Source organism: Leptopilina boulardi, unplaced genomic scaffold (genome assembly GCF_019393585.1).
Source record: "Leptopilina boulardi isolate dan_hultmark-lab unplaced genomic scaffold, ZJU_Lbou_2.1 LbouV2_30, whole genome shotgun sequence".
Lineage (NCBI taxonomy): Eukaryota > Metazoa > Arthropoda > Insecta > Hymenoptera > Figitidae > Leptopilina > Leptopilina boulardi.
Window position 1 is genome coordinate 2,292,281 of NW_026137863.1, and position 19,246 is coordinate 2,311,526.

The 19,246-nt window shown below is 25.2% G+C and overlaps 1 protein-coding gene and 1 long non-coding RNA gene across 6 annotated transcripts in view; both read right to left on the bottom strand.

Moving 5' to 3' along the window:
* Positions 1-19,246, bottom strand: part of LOC127282451 (fasciclin-3) — a 323,057-nt gene that overhangs the window by 59,971 nt on the left and 243,840 nt on the right. The window lies entirely within an intron of this gene.
* The window catches only part of LOC127282453 (uncharacterized), a 202,255-nt gene that overhangs the window by 14,558 nt on the left and 168,451 nt on the right, over positions 1-19,246 (bottom strand). The window contains exon 5 of the long non-coding RNA XR_007843205.1: positions 4,255-4,312. This is a non-coding gene — a long non-coding RNA (uncharacterized LOC127282453). The remainder of the gene's footprint in view (positions 1-4,254; positions 4,313-19,246) is intronic.

Here is a 19,246-nt window from a genome sequence, read left to right on the forward strand (position 1 = left end):
CACTTGGTTTATATATTCCTTTGACATTGTTCATTTCATGCAGCAAACAGAGAGAGAGACCATGGCCAATATCTGAATATGTATATGAGACACCATGAACCAGTTTTGGCTTCCTGTAGACAAGTTACTTGAACACCTACCTCCATAATTTACACAAATGATATCGTACTATAATAAACCCTTCAAAATTATTGTACTTGCAAATAAGACCACTTCAAAATTGTTTACGTTCACCAATTTTTTTTTTTTTTTAATAAAAATATTTTTAGTGCCTAAAGATGCAATTTTTGACAAAATATTTTGGAAATATAATTAATTTTTACACTAGCTGGTGGAGAACTTGTTAAATAAAACTACTAATAGTACCACTACTTGTAGTACCACTACTAGTTGGTACCATTACGAATTAGTATCACTAGTAGTAGGTAATACTGGTAATTGGTATCACTAGTAGTAGGTAATACTGGTAATTGGTATCACTAGTAGTAGGTACTACTGGTAATTGATACCACTAGTAATTGGAACCACTAGTAACTGCCACCACTGATAATTCGTACAACTACAAATTGGTCTAACAACGAATAACCCTACTAGTTGGTACCATTACGAATCGGTACCACTCTTGATTAGTACCACCACTATAAATTGGGATCCCTACGAATTTGTACCGCTACTGCTAGTACCAATTCATAATGGTACCAACTATTGCGGTACCAATTCGAAGTGGTACCAATTCGTAATATTATTAACTACTACGATACCAATTCGTAGTGATACCAATTACTAGTGGTACCAACTAGTAGCGATACCAACTAGTAGCGGTACCACTTACGATTGGTACCAATTTGCATTGATACCAACTAGTAGCGATACCAATTTGTAATAGTATTAACTAGTAGCGGTACCCATTCGTAACCGTGCCAATTAGTAGTGATACCAACAAGTAGTGGTACCAACTAGTAGCGGTACAAACTACTAGTGGTACCAATTACCAGTGGTGGTAGCAATTACAAGTGGTACCAATTCGTATTGATACCAACTAGTAGCGGTACCAATTACCAGTGGTACCAACTAGTAGCGATACCAACTACTAGTGGTACCAATTACCAGTGGTAACAACAAGAAGGGGTACCAACTAGTAGCGGTACAAACTACTAGTGGTACCAATTACCAGTGGTGGTAGCAATTACAAGTGGTACCAATTCGTATTGATACCAACTAGTAGCGGTACCAATTACCAGTGGTACCAACTGGTAGCGGTAGCAACTACTAGTGGTACCAATTTGTATTGGTACGAATTACTAGTGGTACGAATTACTAGTGGTACGAATTACTAGTGGTACCAACTACTAGTGGTACCAACTATTAGTGGTACCAACTATTAGTGGTACCAACTACTAGTGGTACCAACTATTAGTGGTACCAACTACTAGTGGTACCAACTACTAGTGGTACCAATTAGTATCAAAAACTAGTAGTGATACCAGTTAGTAGTATCAAGTATTTAGCGGTACCAAGTAGTTATAAATGTGTATGTAAATTTTATTTCTAAAAAAAATAAAAATTAAAAAAGAAAAAATAGTGGAAAAAACTAGTCATTTTTGAAGCACTTCCTCTCTCTCTCCCTCTCTCTCTCTCTCTGTCACTCTTTGTGGTGGAAAATTCACTTATTGTTATAGTGCTGTGTAATGTCATTTAGTTTTCGTTTGAAAATACATTTAGTGAAAATTGGTCAACGTTACGTCACTATAATGACATTATCGTCCTTTATAATTGTGAAGTCTGTAATTTTTAAAATGGGTTAATTATTATTTTCAATAAATAGAGCTCAACGACAAAGGTCATTTGTATTATTATTATTATTATTATTATTATGATTATTATTATTTTTATTATTATATAAAAAAATATAAAAAATAAAAGAATTATTTTAAAAAATATAAAAAAAGCAAATAATAAGAATATTTTTTAATCCCTTAAGCAAGTTAGTGGCAAAATTGTATGTGACATATTTTATTGTTTGGGTCAATTTACTATAAACGTTTTATTTGACATTTATTGGAAATTCTTTTTTATCAATTGATATTTGAGTCATATTTTCATTCAATATTTATTGGATTTTCGGTATGGCAATAGTTTTAAGCATCGATCGAATAGCAATATGATTTAGTGTATAATTCGAAAGCTATACCTAAAAGAGATATGTGTGTGTGTGTGTGTCGGTGATTTACATCGGACAGTCTGCTTTCTAGGACGTTATCATTTTGCGAAGATGTGTATTATATTTCGATCGCAATATTAAGCGAACCAACAAGTAAAATTAATAGCACGCGTGTGTAGAATATACCATGGATACAATAAACTATATATACATATATATAGTAAACTGAAACCTCGAGAATATGCATGAGAAGGTGTGGCGACGAATGCCGAGCACCTCAAAAGACTTCAGAACCTTAAATGGCAAAAAAAAAAAAATTCACTTTTTATACGCATAAAAAAAAAAATTGTTATTCTAAATTTATGATATATCTTTCAATATTTTTCTAAAACAAAAATATTTCAATTGTAAATATTACATTTTATTATAAAAATGAAAAAAAAAAAATTGAATTATTATTAAATTTTATAATTTTTGAGAAAAATGAAATAATAAAATTCTATTTTCAAATTTGCCTGAAAAAACAAATGGTAATAATTTTAAATATGACAATATGACATCTCTACTTGGATTAATGAAATTGAATTTCAATTTCCGTCTCTGGTATTGTATACTTTTTCCTATATATATTTAATAAATACCGTGGATGTCCTAGTTACTGTCCACCTAAGACCTAGTTTCCGTCCAGTTTAATTTTCAAAATAACATTTATAAAAAAAATTATTTTCTTTTATTTGTTTACTTAAAACTAATAAGTCGATTGCGTGCCAAAAGGAATAAATTATTATTGTTAAAAAATAATTTAAATTACTATACGAGATATTTGTAAAATGGACGGTAACTGGTACATCCACGGTATAGAATAATATATAAAATATCATTATATTGACCTTTTTTCAGAAAAAACAGGTCTGATTAATAATTGACTTCTACTACTTAATTTATATAAAATCAGATTTTTTTTTTTTTTTTTTTTTTTGTAAAAATATTGAAAAATTTCCTTAATTATGAATATTTGAAGCATACAACGAATGTTGAAACAAGTAAAAAAATATATATATAAAATGTTTTGTCGTCTTTCTAAGGATTGGAAAATTTTAACAAAAAAGCTTGTTTCGTATAGCAAGTTGCTGGCTTTTAACAAGGTGGCAAGTTTTTCTCATTACGTGTGGCACATGTATATATATATATATATACATAGTTTCATCGGATAATAGTGTAGGGGATAAAAGTCAATTTGTTTAGATTAAGACAAGACGAGTGCACCTAATGAATACAAAGCTTTGCAAAAAATAGAAGAAAAAAAAATTTCGTCAGATTTTAGACGAAAAAAAGAAAAAAAATTTTGTCCATACATAAAACCCGAGGAAAAAACAAAAAAATTCTAACAAATTAATTCAAAAAAAAAAAAAAAAAAAAAAAATTAAAAACAAAAAAAATTAATAAATTCTACTCAAGGAATAATTTAAACAAAATAAAAATTGAAAAGAAAATTTGGTTTAAATAAAAAATTCTAAATTTTCAACGTGGTTTGTGATATTTTACACTCTCTCAATAAAAGTGTCACTCACTCACACCTTTTTTTACGAGTGACAATTTTAACAATTTTGCTAAAAGCTTGCGTAAAATCTCTGTAACTTGTAAATTCATTCCGCGAGTTCACAAACGAATTGTCGCGGGAAAGGGGGGGGGGAGGAGCATTTTACAACTTTCTGAAATATTCAAATTCTTTGGATAACCGATATCTCGCGACGAATGAAATTCTCTTCTAATTGCTTCGTTAAGTCACTGGGTTAAATATACGAAAGTCACCTGAATTTTCTTTTATTTTTATACTAAAAAAAAAAAAAAAAAAATTAACAAACTGTGATTTTCTTTTTTTAAATAAAAATATTGTTTTTTTATAAAATAAAAAAAAGTTTTGATTTTATAAAAATTAAATAATAAAATAAAATAAATTTATAATTCAATTAAATAATTAAATAAAATAAATGAATAATTAAATTAAATAATTGAATAAAGTAAATGGATAATTAAATTAAATGATTGAATAAAATAATTGAATAATTTAAATAAATAAATAGTCGACTCACCGAAGATGATTTAGTTTTTTTTTTTTTTTTAAATTATTCAAGTCCAATGGAAACTCACCTGTAACAAAAGAATAATAATGTAATTAAATAATTATTCAATTACTTACGATAACAAATTATTTTAAAAAATTTTTAATTTAAATTTTTTTAAAAAAATTAAATATATAAAAAAAAAAACTATTTTTTTTTGAGTTTATTAACTTTTTCTCTATTAAATTACAACATTTTCAAGTATTTTTCTTTTTTGTTTTGTAAAATATAAAGTATTTTTCTCGAGTCTTCTTCTTTTTCTTCTTTTTCCTTTTTGCCAATTTTTTTTTTTGTGGATATATACATCAAGTTTTGTTTTTCATTGCAGTTGAAACGAATCTTGCGAAATTAGTTACGATATTTTTATAGCGCAAAAAGAGAGAGAGAGAGAGAGAGTTACTGGAAAACTAAACTAATTACGCGAGACTTTGGGTGGAGGGGAGGGGGTGGCAAGGAACTGAAGAGAAGAACTGATGATGGTGCATCGGCTTCGAAAAGTTTTTCAAATGAAATTACCGTTACAAACCATTGATGGAAAGAATGGACTTCTTCTTTGCGATTTCTTCAACTTCATCAACCGAGTCAGATAATATACTTTTCGCGAGAGAAAGAAAGAAAGAGAGAGAGAGAGAGAGAGAGAGAGAGAGAGAGAGAGAGAGAGAGAGAGAGAGAGAAAGCCTTTCAAACAACGTCTTCTAATTTAATCGTCTAGACTTTTAAGCAAAGGGATGTCGCTTAACCAAATGTTCATTTAATTTTTTTTATTTCCTTTACGATTCGTATTTAAGAAATTTTTCTTTTTGTTTCATTGATTTTTTTATTATATTCATTCACTTTTTTTTAATTTATTTTTTATTTTTATTTATTTTTATTTTTATTTTTATATTTTTATATTTTTATTTTTATTTATTCCTTTATATTTTTTTATTTATTTATTTTAGTTTTTATTAATAAGTAATTATATTTTTTTTATTTTGAAAGAAAAAACCACAGTCAGAAGGAATCGAACTCCGGTTCCTGATACTACAAATCCAGTAGAAAAGCCACTGGACCGACCTAAATTTTTATTTATTTTTATAATTTTTAAATTTATTTTTATTTATTTTTTTATTTCTAATTTTATTTTTATTTATTTTTATTTTTAATTTAATTTTTATTTATTTATTTAATTGATTTTGTTTATTTTTATTCTTATTTATAAGTAATTATATTTTTTATTTTGACTGAAAAAACCGCAGTCAGGAGGAATCGAACTCCGGTTCCTGATATTACAAATCCAGTAGGGAAGCCACTGGACCAACCTAACTTATGATTTATGTATTTTTATATTTTTTATTTTTTGTTTTAATTTTATTTACTTTTTTATTTTTAATTTAATTTTTATTTATTTATTTAATTGATTTTGTTTATTTTTATTCTTATTTATAAGTAATTATATTTTTTATTTTGACAGAAAAAACCGCAGTCAGGAGGAATCGAACTCCGGTTCCTGATATTACAAATCCAGTAGGGAAACCACTGGACCAACCAAAATTTTGATTTATTTATTTTTATATTTTTTAATTTTTGTTTTTTTTTAAGTTTATTTATTTTTATTTACTTTTTTATTTTTAATTTAATTTTTATTTATTTAATTGATTTTGTTTATTTTTATTCTTATTTATAAGTAATTATATTTTCTATTTTGACAGAAAAAACCGCAGGTAGGAAGAATCGAACCCGGCTCCTGATATTACAAATCCAGTAGGGAAGCCATTGGACCAAATTAATTTTTATTTATTTATTTTTCTTTCTTTATTTTTTTTTAAATTTTTCTTTTCTTTTTGTTTTTGTTAATTTTAATTTAATTTATTTCTTTTTATTTATTTTTCTTTTCTTTTTGTTTTTTTAATTTTTTTATTTATTTTTATTTTTCTTTTCCTTTTGTTTTTTTAATTCTATTTATTCATTTTTATTATGAAAGAAAAAATCGCAGGTAGGAAGAATCGAACCCGGTTCCTGATATTACAAATCCAGTGGTAAAGCCACTGGACCATGTTAATTTTTTTTTTTATTATTATTATTATTATTATTATTATTATTATTTCTGTAATATCTATAATTGTTATTTTAATAATTATTTTTGTCTATACATTTTTTTCTGAATGTTAATTTTTTTTTTCACCACACAAATTGAAAAGGAGGATTTAAAATTTTTTTGTCTCCTAAAATTTTTGAAGAGAGTTTATTTATAATAAACTTTCACGCGGATAATTTATGTCAATCAACGCAAACGATGATTAATATCGACTACTACCAGTTCGTGTCATCGGAGATTAATTAATGAATTAAAGCGCCTTCAAGCTGCGACTAAAGTTACCTTATGGATTCAAGCTTGTCAAAGTTTGAACAAGTGCAGGCGCATATAAGAGCTTGTAGAACACTTACGACTTTCAAAACTACAACGATCAAAAGCTTGTTAGCTTCTCTCTGAATATATAACAAGAGAGAAAAGGAAGATAATAATGCTGTAACGATTGATTTTTGTCCAATCAAGAGCTTTTAATTAAAATTCTTTACTCTTTTAATAAAAAAAAAAAAAAAATATTTCACAACTTTCTTTGATAAGAAAAAAAAATTTTTTTTTTTTGTTAATTAGCACACTATTAAGACAAAAAAATATAAATTTTACAATTATAAATCAAAATTGAAAATTTATTTCCTTTAGACAAAAGTTTAAAGAATTTTTTTTTTTAAATATAAATGACACAAATGTAAATAACAAAAGAGAAAACAACGCAATTTGTTGCTTCCGTCGAATGTAAATTTGGTTATATTAAAATTCAAGAGCTTGGAAAATGTGATAAATGCAAATTCGTCCCAATGAAATTCAATGTAATGAAATTATAGTTACTGAATAATTAATTAATAACTAGACCGCCGCTTTTCGTTGAAATATTTCTATTTTTAGTGTAATAAAATTTTTATATTAATAAATATTAAATAAATAAATATTAAATCTCTGTTTGAAAAAAAAAAATAATTAATTTTAAAATATTAAGTGACAGTAAATTTAATCGATAAATGAATTTATTAATAACAAAATGGCAAAATTACAAAAAAACAAAAGAAAGTAATTTTCCAATAGAATGGACATTTTATCTTCTCCGCCTCGCATTATATATATATATTAAAATTCACCAATACTAATTACGAAGCGTTAGTATGCGGCTGGAAATTCAAAATATGTCTCGTTATTATTCCCCTTTTGGATCAATTTCCCAGAGAGTCTATTGTAGGGCAGCCGAACAGAGAATTCCCACAGGAGTGATTCGTTTAAAGCGGAAAAGCTTCTCTTCTCTATTGTCATATATATATATACATATATATAAAGCGAGAATTTCGTTTCAATTTTCTCCGGGATCATCCGCGTCCCTTTTATTATTATACGTTGTGTTTTATTTAAAACTAATTTTCAACGCAACTAGCGGAAATTAAATATTGGAAAATACATATTGGTATGTAGAATAGGAAAAAAAATAAAACCTTTTTTTTTTAAAAAAAATATTTATATAATAAAAAGAAAATCGTTTATTTTCTTTTTGAAAATTGTACGAGTATCATAAATAACATAAATTCCCGGATTACCTCGAATTAATCTCTTTAGTTTTGCCAATATATAGAAGAGAGGAAAATTTGTGTATTATTATTATGGAAAACAAGTACGATACTAGGAGCTTTTGTATATTGATTGGATTTAAATTTGATAAATATGTTTATCTAAATTTTGAAATCTGAATTTTTATAACTACACGTCTTAAAAATAAATTCATTATTAAATTTAATTTATTTACTTAATTTATTATTTAATTTAATTGTTTATTAATAATTAATAATTAAAAAAAAAATTCTAATTTCTTATTTTCTAGTTAAAAAAAAAAAAAAAATTTTTAACTAAAAAATAAAAAAAAATTTCGGGCAAAATGAATTTTTCAATTTTTTTTTTTTTTTTGACTAGCGCACATATTATTTACTTGAATACACACACGTTTCACATTCGAGAGTATTGTTGTCAATTTCCATGAAAATCATGGAAAAAGAGCTATGATTTTCGTTTGATTGCAAATGATGATAAAAATTATACTTCAATTTTTTGACTCGTTATATTATAGATATATATTGAGAATCGAAACAAAATTGATACCTTCAGTTTTCATAAAATAAATTCAATTGAGACGAAAAAAGAAAAAAAAAAAAAAAAAAAAAAATTGTGAAACCACGAAAAGAGAAAAAAATGAAATTAAGAAAAAAGGTAAAATTGTAAATAAAATTTCAAAAACAATATCGTTATTAATTGACATTATTAAAAGACAATTAATTATTTAATTATTTTTTAAGTTAAATTATAACATCTTGCTATACTGAATATATTAATTAGAAATAATCAATTTTAAATTAAAAACCGAAATAAAATTATTTATGCATTTAATATTTCAATTAGATTTTTCATATGGAAAATTACATACTTGAATAATTAAAAGAAATTTAAATAATAGTTCATTAAAAATGCAAGTGATAGAAAAGAAAATTGCGAATATTAAATATAAATTAACCTCTTTTGAAATATTTAATACAACTGTATTGAATTTTATATGAAAAGTTTTACTATTTTTAAATAATCAATATTTTTTTAATCTTTTTATGATTTTTTAAAGGAAAAATTATATATTCAGACGAAATTCTGTTTTTAATCTACTTTTACAAGATTCTTGATCAGAATTTTTCTCTCAATCCCCCCCCCCCTCACTCTCTCTCTCTGTCTATCTCTCTTTCGAAAACATTACTATAACAAATTTCACGTTAAAATCATATTCTACATAAATTATACATTAAATTAATGTTTAATTAAATTTTACATTAAAATAATATTCCCGTTGAATTTTACATCAAAATGAATATGTTTAATTAAACTTTAACATATTAAATCAAAGTTTTATTAAATTTTGCAATTAATGTTGCAATATAAATCTTATATTTAAAATTATGAATTATATTTATTTTTAATTAATGATTAATATATAAAAGAAAAATTCACTGTTTCTACATTGTATAAGTATAGAAAATTATTTTTTAACTTTTGATTTTTGTTTTTCACTAAAAGTTATGTCTGACTAAAAAATTTTTTTTTTCTCTACTTAATAGAAACAAAATTTTCTTTTCAAGAAGGAAAAAGCTAAACGAATTAATAATGTTTTGTCTGACAGAAACTGAATTTTACTACTGATTTGAAATTAAAATATTTTTTTTAAACGTTTTGTCTGACTAAATCCACGTTTTACTAATTAAAAAAGATTTCAAAAAAAAAAAATATTTGGGCGGATTGAAACTGTGCTTTTTTATTTAAAATTAAATAAAAAAAAATTTGTCTAACCGGAACTGAATTGTACTACTGATTTTAAAAATAAAAACAAATTTTAAACGCTTTTTGTCTGACTAAATCCAAGTTTTACTACTGAGAAAGAAATAAAAATTAGAAACGTTTTCTATTATTCTAAATAAATTAAAAATTCGCTGTCTGACTAAAAATGACTTTTACTACTGATTTTAAAAATAAACTCGTTTTATGAAAATTTTGTCTAATTATAGGTTTTACTACTGAAAAAATGGAAAATAACTAAAAAAAAAACATTCTAGCTGAATAAAACCGTATTTTTCTATTTCTAATTAAATTAGAAGCGATTTGCCTGATCGTAACTGACTTGTACTACTGATTTGAAAAGTAAAACCATTTTTTTAAACGTATTGTCTGACTAAATCCAGATTTTACTACTGAAAAAAATAACAAAAAAAAACATTCTCAATGAAAGAAATTGTTTTTCTATTTCTAAATAAATTAAAAACGTTTCTTGTCTGACTAAAAGTGACTTGTACTACTGCTTTTAAAAATAAACTCGTTTTATGAAAATTTTGTCTGACTAATTATAGGTTTTACTACTGAAAAAATAGAAAATAACTTTTAGAAAAACATTCTAGCTGAATAAAACCGTATTTTTCTATTTCTAATTAAATTAGAAGCGATTTGCCTGATCGTAACTGACTTGTACTACTGATTTGAAAAGTAAAACCATTTTTTAAACATATTGTCTGACTAAATCCAGATTTTACTACTGAAAAAAATAACAAAAAAAAACATTCTCAATGAAATAAATTGTTTTCCTATTTCTAAATAAATTAAAAACGTTTCTTGTCTGACTAAAAGTGACTTGTACTACTGCTTTTAAAAATAAACTCGTTTTATGAAAATTTTGTCTGACTAATTATAGGTTTTACTACTGAAAAAATAGAAAATAACTTTTAGAAAAACATTCTAGCTGAATAAAACCGTATTTTTCTATTTCTAATTAAATTAGAAGCGATTTGCCTGATCGTAACTGACTTGTACTACTGATTTGAAAAGTAAAACCATTTTTTAAACATATTGTCTGACTAAATCCAGATTTTACTACTGAAAAAAATAACAAAAAAAAACATTCTCAATGAAATAAATTGTTTTCCTATTTCTAAATAAATTAAAAACGTTTCTTGTCTGACTAAAAGTGACTTGTACTACTGCTTTTAAAAATAAACTCGTTTTATGAAAATTTTGTCTGACTAATTATAGGTTTTACTACTGAAAAAATAGAAAATAACTTTTAGAAAAACATTCTAGCTGAATAAAACCGTATTTTTCTATTTCTAATTAAATTAGAAGCGATTTGCCTGATCGTAACTGACTTGTACTACTGATTTGAAAAGTAAAACCATTTTTTAAACATATTGTCTGACTAAATCCAGATTTTACTACTGAAAAAAATAACAAAAAAAAACATTCTCAATGAAATAAATTGTTTTCCTATTTCTAAATAAATTAAAAACGTTTCTTGTCTGACTAAAAGTGACTTGTACTACTGCTTTTAAAAATAAACTCGTTTTATGAAAATTTTGTCTGACTAATTATAGGTTTTACTACTGAAAAAATAGAAAATAACTTTTAGAAAAACATTCTAGCTGAATAAAACCGTATTTTTCTATTTCTAATTAAATTAGAAGCGATTTGCCTGATCGTAACTGACTTGTACTACTGATTTGAAAAGTAAAACCATTTTTTAAACATATTGTCTGACTAAATCCAGATTTTACTACTGAAAAAAATAACAAAAAAAAACATTCTCAATGAAATAAATTGTTTTCCTATTTCTAAATAAATTAAAAACGTTTCTTGTCTGACTAAAAGTGACTTGTACTACTGATTTAGAAAGAAAACCGTTTCCTCTGACTGTAACTAGAGTTTACTACTAGTAAACAAAAATATATTTTTATTTCCTAGTAGTAAACTCAAGTTTCATTTAGGAAAAAAATCTTTATCTTGAATAGCGATATGTTTCTCTAGAATAGCGAAAACTCTCTTAGTGAAATAAATTTCTATTTCAGTGAAACTTATCCCTGTTTCAGGTAAAAAAAAAATTTTTCCCATAGAAATATTTTTTAACAATTAAAAATTAAAATTCAATAATAAAAATAAAAAAGCAAATAAAGAGAAAATTAAAGAAAGAGCTTCAAAAAAAAATTTCGACTGTTGGTCACCTTAGATGAAATTTGTTCACAATGAAGGATCAGTTGCAAGATTGATAAGGCAAGGAGAAAATCCTCATTATCGCGAAGGTTGTGTGTTAAAGAGGAAAGGGGAAGGAAGAGGTGAGTCTAACGACTCAGAGTATGGTCGTATTCTCTTGGGGAGTGGCCGCCTAACTCTGCTGAAGCGAATCCCCTCTGTCATGGCAGATAGCTCCCACCTGTCACTCTCTGACCACACAGTCATTTGTCTGGATCACTCGTGTTTCGCGCGCCCCCGTGAGATCTTCCTTCGTCCATTCTACATCCAACCCTGTTTGCTTTCAACCCTTCTCTCTCTCTCTCTCTCTCTTGATCTCTCTCTCTTGCTCTCTCTCGCAATTCCAAGTGTCAGTTCAGAGCCAATGCTATATCCTCATTCTTATCCCTTGGCTTAATATAATTATCCCTATATACAGTTTACTCGAAATACCTCATATAGTAAAATGTGATGGAACCTTAATTGAGATTGTCCAATGAAAATTAAATTACAAATTTTGGAAACTTGCAATTACTTTGGGTTGATGAATATTTCATGTGACAGACAGAGAGAGAGAGAGAGAGAGAGAAGGGGGAATTGTTTTAAAATATAACTTCTTTGTTTTTATTAATAATTAATAGAAAAATAAAATTATAAAAGCAGGCAAAGGCTGATTGGAAATTTTTTTTTAACTACTGATAACACAAAAAAATACAAAGAAACTTAAAAGTCTGACTAAATTAATTTTTTACCACTGAGACAGTGGAATAAAGAATGACAAAACGTTCTATCCCGAAAAAAAACTGCTTTTTTCTACTTGTACAAATAAATTTGGGGAAATAACAAAAAAAATTTGTCTGACTGAAACAGACATTTACTACTGATACTACAATTGAGGATACTTAAAACTTTGTCTGACTAAATTTATGTTTTACTACTGAAAAGATAAAATATTACTAAGAACCTATACTGTCTGTAATTCCGTCGGAATTCCATCGGAGTTCCAAAGAATTTTTCCATGGGATTCCAACGGAATTCCGATTAATTTTTTTTTTTTCAAAATTTTTAGAGTCTTAATTCCGTTGGAATTCCGTCGGAATCCCATCGGAAATTCTTTGAAACTCCGATGGAATTTCGACGGAATTACGTTGGATTTTCCGGCGGAATTCTGATAGAACCTCAATGGGGGCACATTCCGTGAAATCTTTCCAAGTGTGTTGTCTGACCGGAATTGACTTGTACTACTAGTTTTAAAAGTAAAATCGTTTTTAAACATTTTTTCCGACCAAATAATAGATTTTACTACTGAAAAAAGGAAAAAAATTTTTAAACATTTTGTATTAATCGAAATATTTAACATTTTGTTGTCTGACTAAAAATGACTTTTACTACTGATTTTAAAAGTAAAATCGTTTTTAAACGTTTTGTCTGACTAAATCTCGGTTTTACTACTGAAAAGACAAAATATTACTAAAAACCTACTGTCTGACTGAAAAATTATTTTTCTACTCACAAATAAATTATAAACTTTCTGTCTGACTAAATCTAGGTTTCACTACTGAAAAAGATAAAAGAATACTAAAAAAAATTCTTGCTGGATAAAACTGTTTTTTTTCTATTTCTAATTAAATTAAAAACAATTTGTCTGACCGGAATTGCCTTGTACTACTGATTTTGTAAATAAAATAATTTTTTAACGTTCTGTCTGACTACATTTAGATTTAACTACTGAGAAAGGAACAAAAATTAAAAACATTTTGTATTATTCTAAATAAACTTAAAAAAAACGTTGTCTAACTAAAAATTACATTTACTACTGATTTTAAAAATAAAACAATTTTTAAACATTTTGTCTGACTAAATCTAGGTTTGACTACTGATAAGATAACATTTTACTAAAAACCTACTGTCTGACTGAAGATTTCCTTTTCTACTCACAAATAAATTATAAACTTTCTGTCCGACTAAATCTAGATTTTACTACTGAAAAAGATAAAAGAATACTAAAAAAAATTCTTACTGAATAAAACTGTTTTTTTTCTATTTCTAATTAAATTAAAAACAATTTGTCTGACCGGAATTGCCTTGTAATACTGATTTTAAAAATAAAATCATTTTTTAACGTTTCGTCTGACCAAATCTAGGTTTTACTACTGAAAAAAATGAAAAATAACTTAAAAAACATTCTGGCTGTATGAAACGATGTTTTTCTATTTCTTATTATATTAGAATTGTCTGACCGGAATTGACTAGTACTACTGATTTTTAAAAATAAAACCATTGACTTATTTAAAAGACTGGCTGATCAAAATAATCTTTTTCTACTTACAAAAAAACAGGAAAATCAGATTGTCTGACTAAAACTGCACTTTACTACTTATATAGTAAAATTCTACCAATTTAATTTTTTTTTGTCTGGCATTAATTGACTTTTACTACTGATAAAATTGCTAATTCAAAAATTGTTAATTAAAAAAATTCCTATCTCTAATAATTATTACTTGAAAAAATCGTTAATTAAACAAATTGTTAATTAAAAAAAAAATGATTAATTTCGAAAATTGTTAATTAAAAAACAATTTCAATTAAAAAATCGTTAATTTAGATAATTGTTAATTTAAAAAAGGTTCTAATTCAAAAAAACCGTTAATTTAGAAAATGACTAATTAAAAAAAAAAAAAATTCCAATTAAAAAATAATACATAAAATTAAAGCAAAAAATGTTTAAAAATTTGAATGCTTTCAAAGTACTTAAATCGCAACTGGCGTATACACTATATAAATATTAATTACTGAGTGGAAAATAAATCAGTTTTCGTAACTATTTACATGAATATAAATTACAAAATATAGGTATGAGAAAGTTGAATGTGAGAAAAGTTTTGTTTTGTGCATTATTCAAAAATTCGCGCCACGAAAGGTTATATACATATTTTTGTGTTCTTTTTTTTTTTTTTTTTTTTTTTTTTTTTTGAAAGGGGAACAAAAATGCCATGCATAACTTTTTGCATTAATAGTTGAAACAGATTGGCAATATTGGCATGACCGGCCAAGCGATTACTATACTACCGTTGACTAGAAGGTACAAGGTTTTATCGAGCGAATAATAAATATCGGCAATATTGTCGCTTCCGCTTCGATACTCATGTCCCCTATTAATTTATGACCCTAGCTATTGGATCATTATTAAATTCCCCCCCCCTCATCCTTTTTCTGTAAAAAAAGAGGAAGTGGGGGGGGGGAGAAATACTCCCTCTGATTTAAATCCACAATTTTCTTTACAATATACAATTTGGAGAAAGAAATTTTTTTTTTCGAAAAAAAGTTTTTCATGCAAACAAAATGTAATTACGATCCTATTTTTTGTTTTTTACATTTTTAGGAAAAAAAAAAAAAATTCTCTTTCTTGTCATATTAAAAGAAAGTCAGATTATCCAATGGAATAATTATTATAAAATAAATTTAAATAAATTTTATTTTTTTCATATTATAAAAACTTTTTTTCCACTTGAATTTAATTAATATTTTTTTATTCAAAAATTTTCTGTTTTTTATTACTTATTTTCTGGTATAATATTTTCTATTTGCTTTTTTTTTTTTTTTTTTTTTTTTAGTGAATATAATTGAATTTAGCATAAAAATATATCGTTTGGGTTGGGAAATATGACAAGCGAGTCTTCTTTGGGCCATTGAGTCAATGGCTAAAAAAGAAGAAGAGAGAAAGAGGCAAAAGAGACACATTTCTTAACTGTAAGAGGAAAGTGGTAAAAAAGAAAAAAAAGGCAAAGATAATGTTGGTCGATGGAATTTACTGCGCGCACCGGAAGTATTCTAAGAGGGATGCTTCCATACTGCCGGATGGTTGAAAATGGAACCTGTGCCTTCGTGTTTTATTTTTCTAACCACTTCAGCATCCGTTGCATTTCCCTTTTATTCAGTATTGTACACATTCCTCAAAAAAAAAAAAGAAAGAAAGAAAAAAAAACAAAAATTTATACCTTAAAATTTCCACTCCACTTTTCAATTCATTATATATATATATATATATATATATACATATTCGAAATCTCAATTTATAATAAAAATTTTAATTTAGTAAAAAAAATTATAAGAAAAATTTAATTAATTTGTAAAAGAATTTTAAATTTGTAAAAAAAAAGTAAAATTAATTTTTATAAAGAAATTAAAATTAATTTACCTCCATGAAGTTGGCGTCGACGCTCGGCGTCGAAAATTATTTTTATGGGACCAAAAATATCAAAACATTTTTTAAAAAGGTTTAGGGTTCACACAATGTCTTAAGAAGTATTTTTCAAGGTATTATTTGGATTGAAAAATTAAAAAAAAAGTAATTTCAAATTTTTGATTCCACGAAAAACAATTTTCGGCGCTGAGCGTCGAAGCCAACTTCATGGAGGTATTAATTTTGTAAAAAAAAATTAAAATTAATTTTTATAAAATTGAAATTAATTTGAATTAGTAACAATTTTCTTAAATTAAGCGCAACTTTTCGCTAAAAGTAAGTTAAAATTGTTAAAATTTGGTTAATATTTGATAATATTCAAGTATAACCGATTATTTGAAGGGAAATTATTTTTTTTAAATTTGTTAAAATGTTAAATGTTAATTTTGTTAAGGGGAGGGACCGGTGAAAATTCAGCCTACTGAAGTTATTATTGTTAAAGAGTGTCAATTTTTTTTCTGGCATAATTTAGGATCCAAAATTATTATAAATTATTAAAATTTCAAAAAAAATTTTTTTAGCCATTTTAGAAAATTTATTTTTTGGAAAAATTAAATTTCTTTAAATCTTGTTTAGGGGTAATAATTTTTTTCAACATTTTTTTTTTCAACCAAAAATCTTATTCCACTGAGAAAAACAACAAAAGGTAATTTTTAACAATTTTACAAATTTTTTTATTTTTAAAAATTTTCATTTTTTGAAAAAATTGAAATTTTTCAAAATCCATACGCTTGATTGTTTAGAATCATGAAACAAGCGTATAAAAAAATCGGCAGTCAAAAATAATTAAAATTGTGAGAGAACTTTAAATTTTAAATTTTCGAGAATTTTGAATTTGATTTTAAAAATTATTAACAAATTTATAGTTTTTCAATTTTTCATGATATATTATACATTTAAATAATTAATATTGTCAGAAAAAAAAATTGACCACCCTTAAACAGCTTTAATTTTGATGTGTTAAAATTTCAGCGGTCCCTCCCCTTAAAATTTGGTTAAATGTTGATTTTGTTAAAATTTGGTTAAATGTTAATTTTGTTGAAAGGAAATTATTATTTTTTTAGTGAATATTTTTTTACTATAAATACAAAAGCAAATCACAAAACCAACAAATTTTTACTCTTAATTCAAGTGTGTCTAATTCTCGACGAATTTCAGACACTTTAATGGCACGCGATCTCATCCCATGTGACAAACGGTTACTCGAACAAGAATTTATTTCCAATTGGAAATCAGTGAAATTCGCATCTGTTGGGACGAATACGCATTTTCATTTCCAGTATAGTATATATATATATATATATATATATATATATATACTATTTCCATTTTTTCACACACGAAACTGATGGTAAAATATCGTTTCAAGAGTGAGCAAAAAAAAAAAAATAAATAAAAAGAGAGAAAGAGTATTTCTCTGCGAAAAGCAGTTTCAATGGATTATTGAATCAGACTCGACATTTTACATGAATCTACAAAAAAAAAAAAAAACAAGAGAGAGAGAGAGAGAGAGAGAGAGAGAGAGAGAGAGAGAGAGAGAGAGAGAGAGAGTTGGTCAGAAAAAAACAAGTGGGTCCCGACAAATTGAATGATGAACCGCTTGCAATATGAATCAACATTGGCAGATAAAAACATTGAAAAAAAAACACTGCGAATATATATATATATATATATAAAATGTGTATAAGCCTTTTATTACTTTTTAACCACTTTTTTTCCGTTAATTAATTTTTTTTCATTATTTTTCCTTTTTTTAATATATATTTATATTTCATTGTTGTAATATTTTTATTCCAAAATTTTTATTATTTATAATAATAAATTTTTTGATTACAAAAAAAAATTTCAATAAAATATTTTTTCGCTAAATGAAAATATTCATTTTTCAACTGAACGTCCCATTATTCACGTAGATTAAAAAATAAGGTGGAATATTTGTCGAAAAAAAAAGAAGGGGAAATTTAAGCTTAGGAAAAGGAAAATATAAATGCCGTTTATAAAACATGTTGAAAAGTAGAAGCTCTAATTAAACTTCCAGAAAGAGAATTTTCATTCTTCGTTTGTATATCGTAAATAGAAAAAGTAATAGTAGACATTTTTCTCTATTATGATTGCCGTATTCATAGAATTTTTTCTTTTTGAAAATAAAAAGTAAAAAAAAAAAAAAAAAAAAAAAAAAAAAAAAAAAAAAAAACAGTGAAACTGAAATAAAATTGTCTCAGAATATTTGTTTTTATTGTTAATTTTTAAAACTATAATCAGCGATGAATTAAATGTAAAAGAAAAATCTATTTTACCGAGAAAAAAAAATTCGTTTTTTTTTGAAAAAAAAAAAATAGTAAATAATAATTTTAATAAACGAAAAAAATATTAAATGAATAAATAAAGGAAAAATAAATAAATGAATAAATAAAAAAAATATATAAATTCAAAAAAATTATTTGATACAAATAAAAATTATTTGATACAAATAAATATTTACTTGATATAAATAAATATTTATTTCACAATAGTAAAGTAACGGATTATATTTGAATTAAATAAAACTTATTTGATACAAATAAATATTTACTTGATATAAATAAATATTTACTTCACAATAGTAAAGTAACGGATTATTTGAATCAAATAAAACTTATTTGATACAAAAAAATATTTACTTGATATAAATAAATATTTACTTGATACAAATAAATATTTACTTGATATAAATAAATATTTATTTCACAATAGTAATGTAACGGATTATTTGAATAAAATAAAATTTTTTTTTTTTTATACATAAATACCGTTAGACAGTGAATTTTTTTAATTACCGATAATAACGGATTATTTTCGTGTCTTTCACATAAGGAAGAAAGTTTAAATAGCACCATTAATTTTCTTTCGCGATTAAGGTCATATGCGGTGAGAAGCTATTATTTCGCATGCTAATTACACTTTTGCAGCACCTGCTTTCCCTTTGAGATGACCTAGTCGCATTACACCTTTTATATTTTTACACCTAGATTTTCTTTTTTTTTTTTGCCCTACTCTAATCATAAAATATTCATATTTAAAAGAAAAAACAATTTTTCATTTTACACTTCCTCTCGATTTTTCTTTTTTTT